Source organism: Crocodylus porosus, unplaced genomic scaffold (assembly GCF_001723895.1).
Source record: "Crocodylus porosus isolate Cpor-Errol unplaced genomic scaffold, CroPor_comp1, whole genome shotgun sequence".
Taxonomy (NCBI): Eukaryota; Metazoa; Chordata; order Crocodylia; family Crocodylidae; genus Crocodylus; species Crocodylus porosus.
Genome location: NW_017728936.1, coordinates 9,479,559 through 9,486,754, shown reverse-complemented (window position 1 = coordinate 9,486,754; position 7,196 = coordinate 9,479,559). Strand labels below are relative to the sequence as shown.

The 7,196-nt window shown below is 49.6% G+C and overlaps 1 protein-coding gene across 1 annotated transcript in view; it reads left to right on the top strand.

The window, feature by feature from the left end:
- The first annotated feature begins 235 nt into the window (after positions 1–235).
- The window catches only part of GRIK4 (glutamate ionotropic receptor kainate type subunit 4), a 212,931-nt gene continuing 205,970 nt past the window's right edge, over positions 236–7,196 (top strand). The window contains 1 exon segment of the mRNA XM_019547060.1: positions 236–522. The gene's annotated coding sequence lies outside the window, so the exon portion shown is untranslated.

The window sequence follows — 7,196 nt, the reverse complement described above, 5'->3', positions numbered from 1 at the left end:
CAGAGAGGCCTTTTGAGAAGTTGCCAGGAATTTACGGCCTGTGAAGACGATGATTGTGTGACCCTTGAGCCTGAGAGATGGAGTTGGAAACCACTGAAGAATCAGCCTTGTTTCTAGCTTCTGGCTTCACTGAAAATGCTGGTGCAAGTGGCTTTTCAGCTGCCATTTCATCAATCCCTGTAGCATACAGCACCTGAAGTGGGAACAAGCTGATTAAACTCGCACCCCTTTCCCCCCCCGGCACTCTTCACTCTTCCCCCTGCAGCACAAGAATTTGCTCCGAGTTTGCCTGAAGATCCAGTGGCAGTGGGCGAGATGATGGCCCTCGTTATAGCCAAATCCAAAGTCTTCCAGCTGTGTCAGCGGCCATCCATCATGCTCTGGAGCTCACATCAGCCGGTTCTGCAAGGCCAGTTAATCTTGTCTAAATTCTGTTGCCCCTTGTATCTTCAGCAGCCATCTCCTGTCTCCCCCTTCATGCAGTGTACTTGTGCTTGCTTATCCACTGGGATCTTTTAAAATGTACGTTTTCTCCAGGCACATGGCTTTGCTGAGGAAGAGCAGGCTTTCCCAGTGGGTAGAGCCTAACCAAGGGCTTGGTTCAAGTCCTTGCACCGCCACAGATCTCCTGTGTGACCTTGCGCGAGTCATTTTGCTGTTGTAGCTCTCAGTTCCCCATCTGTAAAAAGAGGGCAATTTGCTCTCACAGGGGTGTTATGCTGCTAATTGCTTCGAGAGGAATGGTTCGATTTTTCTTGAGCTCCACCGGTGGCAAAGTGTGACGTCCAGAAAAATAGTCAAGTTGACTGGGGAAGTGAACGTTAAGCGCTATCTATGAAGGTTTCTCGCTGAGAACCAGCAAATATGCTTTGGGATAGTGGGGCTGCACATATTCCACCATAATCATCACTGCTTGGCTTTGAAAAACCCTATTTACTCATGATGAGTTGCAGACGCAGTGGGATGGCTAAATAGATTAGATATCATGCAGTTAATTACCTTCATCCCAACACTCTTCTAGATGAAGTTCCAAGACATAACAATGCTGTAATGATACAAATGCCCCATCTCATGTCCTGAGCCATCAGCAGGAGAATTATTGGAATCACTCAAACTGGTAATCACTGGTGATTGTGCTTTGTGTGGAGCACGGGAGAGAGCCACTGGAGCAGAAATTTCCCCCAGATCTTCCCATTTGATTTACATGCCAGATGAGTTACTGGCCTTATTGATATTGCTCCGGCTTTTGAAAGAGCTTGCTACTCAGAAAGGGAACAGGAAGACTCAAACTGACTTGGCTTCAGGTTAAAATACACAGTGAAGCTTGCTGGCGACCGGGCAATGAAGGGACTTCCAGGTGTAGTTCTTTGTCTATGCGCCGATGCCCAGGTGGGAAGTTTAAAACAAAAAAAAATCAAACCCCCCAAAATGAACAGAGATGAATTGTAGCATATTCTAGGGTGCAGAGGTCTGGAGTTCTTTTCTTTTCTTCTGAGGGTCCCCTTCCCCCCGCCAATATCATCTCTGCCACTGGCTTTTGAATGACCCTGGGTAAGTCACTTAGTTCAGTTTCTCTTTTTCTCCTTTGTCTTGACTCTTAAATAAGAAACCTGGGCAAGGATATCTCTGCTTTGCCCATATAGAGCCTAGTGTACTGGGACATAGATGTCATGCCAAGCCTCGAGGTACTGCTGTATCGGCTAAAGTCTGAATAGGAAGGAGAGAGGGAGGCGGGGAAGGGGATCCTAGGAGAGAAGTACACTACAGAGGGCTGGAAAGAGGCAGTGTTCACTTCCCAGCCTCCTGCTTGTGCGTGCATACAATTACTACCCTGCACTTTATATACTGCTTTTTGCCCGTAACCCTTTACAAGTGATCACCCCTTCTTTTTTGACACATGGGGAAACTGAGGCAAGAGAGGGAAAGAAAATTCCCCAGGGTCACCCAGCAAGTCATCAGTAGAGCCAAGAGCCTTGCCCAAGTCGCTGTTTGGCACTGTGCAGCTGCTGCCCTGTCCCTGTCCTGTGCTCGTTGGCCTGGGATGCATAAATCCGGGGTTCCCATGGGGGGAAGTCGGGGACACCCTCCCACACATATTCCCAGCTGCTTGTTTGGTTTGGAGCCACTGGGAGCACCCGTGTGTAGACTTTGAGTGCGGTGCTCTTTTTTTGCTGTGACAACATCCAACACGAGCTGCAATCAGCTTATCCCCACGACCGAGCCGCAGCTCTGAATACAAATTGCAGCACCCGCTGTGCAGGCCAGTGCTGCACCATCACCTAATTCCTCTCGGAGGCTGCACAGGCGTGCATTTTAACAAGGGGTTTTGTGCAAGGTGCCAGCCTCGGTGTGGTCTCTCCAAGCATCCCTTGAAGCCAGCCCAGCTTCTCGTGAGGGCAGCCCCCGGGGCTTGCTGGGGTTACAGAGCACCTGCTGCCTGCGAGGCCCCAATGAGGAGCCTCATCTCGTTCAAGTCCTGGAGGGGACTTAGCTTTATAGCAGTGTAAATGTAGAGACACCTTCCAACGCCAGCCAGACAACGGGGAAGTGGCTTGCAAAGCCCTTGGGGTGGATGTCCAAGCCAAATGTTAGATGGAGTCCATGTCAGGAAGAGTAACTGGCCAATTCCTGCCAACATCTCCTGACACCACCGCAACGTTGTCCCTCTCTGAACTGCGCACTAGGTTGTGGGGAAGCCAAAAAAAAAAGATCCTGTCCCTTCCCACCTGCTCTCCTTGCTCTCAGTCCTGTGCTTATTGAAAGTTAATGTCCATTAGTTGGGTCTCCCTCCCATCCGTGGGTCCTTGAAGTTTGGCAGTTGACCCCGGTGTCTCCAGAGTCTTGTCCGCAGGCGCTCTGCAATGAAAAGGAAGTCTGCAGTGCTGGCATCGTCCCACGGCTATGTCGGATCTTGATCGGCAGCCTTCAGCACGGGGATGGTGACTGTTGGAAAATAACCGGCTTGTTACATAGCTTTATCCATTCAAAAAGCCACAATAATTGAAGGGACTGTATCTGTCAATCAGAAATCATTGCAATCTACATTGGAAGGCAAAGGCCAGTCTTGCAGACTCCCCTCTTTTGATTAAGATTCAAAACTCTCTGCTATGAGCAAAGACTTGCCAGAGCTCCAGCCTTTGTGGTTCGTCTGCAATGAGGGAGTGTGGAGCCGGGTGTCTGGCTCTGTTGGCTGGGCTACACTCCTGCAGCCCTGATCTGATTAAGTGCGGAGTGTCGAAGTTAGTGGGTTTGTGGTTCCCATCGCAGCTGCGCTCTGCTGGCAGGGTGTTGCACTGGCCAAAATTCGTGTCAGGCAAAAATCAAATTAAAGTTCACCAGCCCAATGTGTTTGGGGAAGGGGGAAAAAATAAAACAACACCAGCAACAACCCCCCCCCCCTCCACACACACACACACACACGCACAGAGTTTATCTGTTGGATGAAGTTACACCAAGCAAATGGGAATTAAAGGCTTCTGATAGCAAGATTTTCGGTATAATTTGATGGAAGACTTTAATTATGCCAAAGTACCTATGAAAAGGAACTTTTAAAAGGATTTCATTTTGGGGCTGTCATAAAAATACATATCTATCTGCACAGGACTTTTGAGCATCAATTGGCCTGAAAGGGCTGCTGTCAGCTCAAGAAAGAGGGATTTTATAATTCTGTGCCCCCTTACCGCCCTTCCCTCCTGAGACCAATTTCTACTTGAGATGCCAGCCGTTTCATGAGAGAAGGCCAGCAGACAAAGCATGTAGGGAAGCGGGTAACAGGGGGCTGAGCATGGAAGGTTTTAATGCTGCCAGACTGTTTCCTTTATCAGTCAGTTAACATACTTGTTGGAAGAGGAACGTTATTGCTCATGTTCGTCGGGACTGCTTGTGCCCGTTGGGTGGTTTTGGTTTTTTTTCAAAACCTTTATTGGGTTCTCAGAGACGACAGAGCCAGGACGCAAGTGTTCTCCACAGGCGTCAGACCCAGCAAGGCCAACTGGGTGCATGGGCAAAGGGTCCAAGCCAAACTGCACCGGGGCATATGGGAAGGGAAGAGGGGTGCAGGTTGAAAGGGTGTCTCAGCGTCTGGCGTTGAACACCCAGAGGCTCTGGGTCCAAATTCTAGCAGGAGCTGCTTAGCCATTTACGTCTCTGGGAGAGGCAAATCACCATTCACTTGGTATGGTTTGTGTCTGGGACAGGGGGCATGAGGCCTGGACAGTGGACGCCTTGTCCGGCAAGTGTGAGAGCTGAACGGAGGCCGGTTGTAAGGGGCTGTGAACTGATTCATGCCAATAGAGGCGGTGGCCCAAAAGCTCCCCCAGCGTTTCTTTTCTGAAGGTCAGTCATTCACTCTGTACCTCCTGCCCTATGCGATTGCCTGCTATCGCCACCCCAGTGCTGAGACATGACCCCCCTCCTCCCTCAAGCATGGCAGAGCCCCGCCATCTCAATGGGGTAGGATGTGGGGGTTGCACCTTGGCAGTAGGTGTCCAGAGAAAGGAGCTCTTGCTCCATCTCGAGCAATGGCAGAAAGATACCGCCTGCTTACGCAGAGAGAAGGCGAAGCTGCGACTTCAGGGGGAAGATTGATTTAATGGGGCACCGCATCTGCATGCCTTTTAATGAGCGGCTTCCTGGAATTGCTGTCAGACTCGGCCCTGCCGCATGATAAGTCTGTGGACTTTTATGGGGGCCAGGGTTAATCCAGTGCTTCATTAATAGGAAATTACTGTCTGTTTACTCTGGGCATTGGCTGACTCCTTCACGTTGGCATCCAAGGTTTTATGTGCTGACAGTTCCCAGTGATGGTTTCTCCCTAAGTCCCATCTCAAAGGAAGGAAGGAGAGGTTCTCCAGCATCCGGCGTGGCTGCGCTGGGTATCAAGACAGACAGGCCTGTGGGGTTAACTGTTTCTTCTTTGTTGTGTCAGCTCTCAGAGCATCTTCCTCCCTCGCACCCGCTTCTGCACATCACCCATGTGAATGCACACGCGCGTGCATCGCCTTGAGAAATTAATGATCGAGCACAAAGGCCGTGGTCCCGGCGGATGAGAGCCGCGGCTGAGGTCCAGGCATGAAACACCTTCTTGGGCCAAGACTTCTCGGTAGCGGAGCCACTTCGGCAAAATAGCTAAGTGCAGACAATGGACTCGTCCCTTCTCAAGTGATCTGTCTGCAGGGTTGGAGCCGTTTGTGAAAGAGGAATGAAAGGAGAGCTGTTGGCTTTTTCTTTTTAGCAAAACAAACCTCCTGTCTTTGCCCCAATTGTCACGATATCTATACGCTTAAATTTGCACTTAGATCTTTTAGGATGTTCTTTTAACCCAGACTTGTCTAGGGGGAGTGGGTAAAAAGCCATGGACACAAGGGATTCAATTCTTTATTAAGCAGACAGAGATGAGTTGTCATAGAGAACTGTTGTCCTGCATCAGGAATGCGAAGTCGGCTGGCCTGAAATCAGCATTGGCTTCGTGCACCCTCAAAAGTTGCTCTGGCTGTTCATCTCTTCATAGCAGGTTTTCCAGAACGAAGACTGAGCTATTCTTTGGGAAGAGCGTGATACAGAGAATTGAGCACTCGTGACTCTTGTGGGCAGAGGTAGATCTAGGGTCTGCTGTGCTGCCCCTTGACACCAGGTCACAAAGATGAGGTGGGAAGGAGACCGGCATGATGAGTTGCAGTGGTTTCTAGGTGTAAGGAGTTTCAGGACACCGAAATGGGGCGCGGATTTGTCATGAGGGAGGGCTGGTATGAGATGGAGAAACTCTGGATCAGAGATGGGTTAAAATGCATGCAGGTTGTGCCAGGAGGATATTGTTGTAGGGACTTGGCTCCATTTCTCAGCTCTGTCATAGCCTCTCCCTGTACATCTCACTTCATTTAGGCCTCAGTTTCCCCATGTGAAAATGGGGCGGTCATGATGGTCAATTCATTGAAGCTCCACACCTCACGAAGAGTTACCAGCCTGGACAGCTGTGTAACTATGGAGGCAGATGTATATAATATACAGTTCACTGTATAGCCCTTGATACCACAAGGCGTCCTGATTAAAACATGCATTCTGCGGGAATAACAGGCACACATTAGCTGCCTAAAAAACTGGCTTGCTGACCAATGTCAAAACCGTTGCTTAATGGAGGGGATACCAGCACATGTTCCCATTTCAACTCATCCCAAAGGACTTGCTCTTAGCCAATATTTGTCTTTGAGGTAGATGACGGTATGAAATCTTAGCTGACTGAGTTTGCACATGACTCCAAGATTGATGTGATATGGCAGCAAATAAGGGCTGGGTGGGGAGCAGGTGGAAGGGGAGGGTGGTTACTCTTACAGAGCTGTCTATGCCAATCTGACAAAATGTTTAATACAGCGAAGCGCAAGGTAATACATCAGGAGCAAAGAACAGTGGCTACATGTACTGCTCTCTTAGGAAACAGTGTCTCGAGAAGAGAAGGGCTCGAGGTGGTTATCAATGGTAACCCTTAGCATGAGCTGCCTCTGTGTTGCTGTGACTAAAAGAGACGGGGGTGATTTTTGGATGTATATGAAGGGAAGTATCCAGAAGAGGTAGGGAAATGCAACATAGGGGTGCAAGGAGCATCTGGGCCTTGGAGTCCAGCCACATTGAGTCCTTACCCGTAGCTACAGGAAGCAATATCCAAAGCGCCAAGAAGATGCTCTAACATGCCACAGGCTGGAGCTGGTGAGATGGGGTGCTGCCAGTGCCTTACCACTACCTTAACGATGAAATCATTTTTTTTTTTTTTTCCAGAGGATACATTAACGATTTTGTCTCTGCACACAGAATTGATGAGACTGGGATAAGAATTTGGGGTCCAGTTCTGGGGTCTGCACCTTGAGAAGAAGAGGGGCTACTGGAGGGAGTTCAGTTGGGGGGTCACAAAAATGACTCCTGGCCTGAGCAACTCCAACCCATTCAGCATATCAAACCAAAGGTTAAGAGGGGATTTGGTCCCTGAGTGCAGGTGCTTTCACACAGAAGAAGGATCTGCTCATGAGTGGAGGGCCCTTCAGACAACAGCACGGCAAGACCCTGTGCCTGGAAGTAGAAGTTAGACAAATGCAGTGGTGGGAAGAAGCAGGAGGCTGGTCAGGCAAGTTTGCCATGTGCTTGTATATGCATATGGCCACCACACAGCCTGAAGAGCAGTTCCTGTAGGTAAGTGGTGGGAGGAGGTG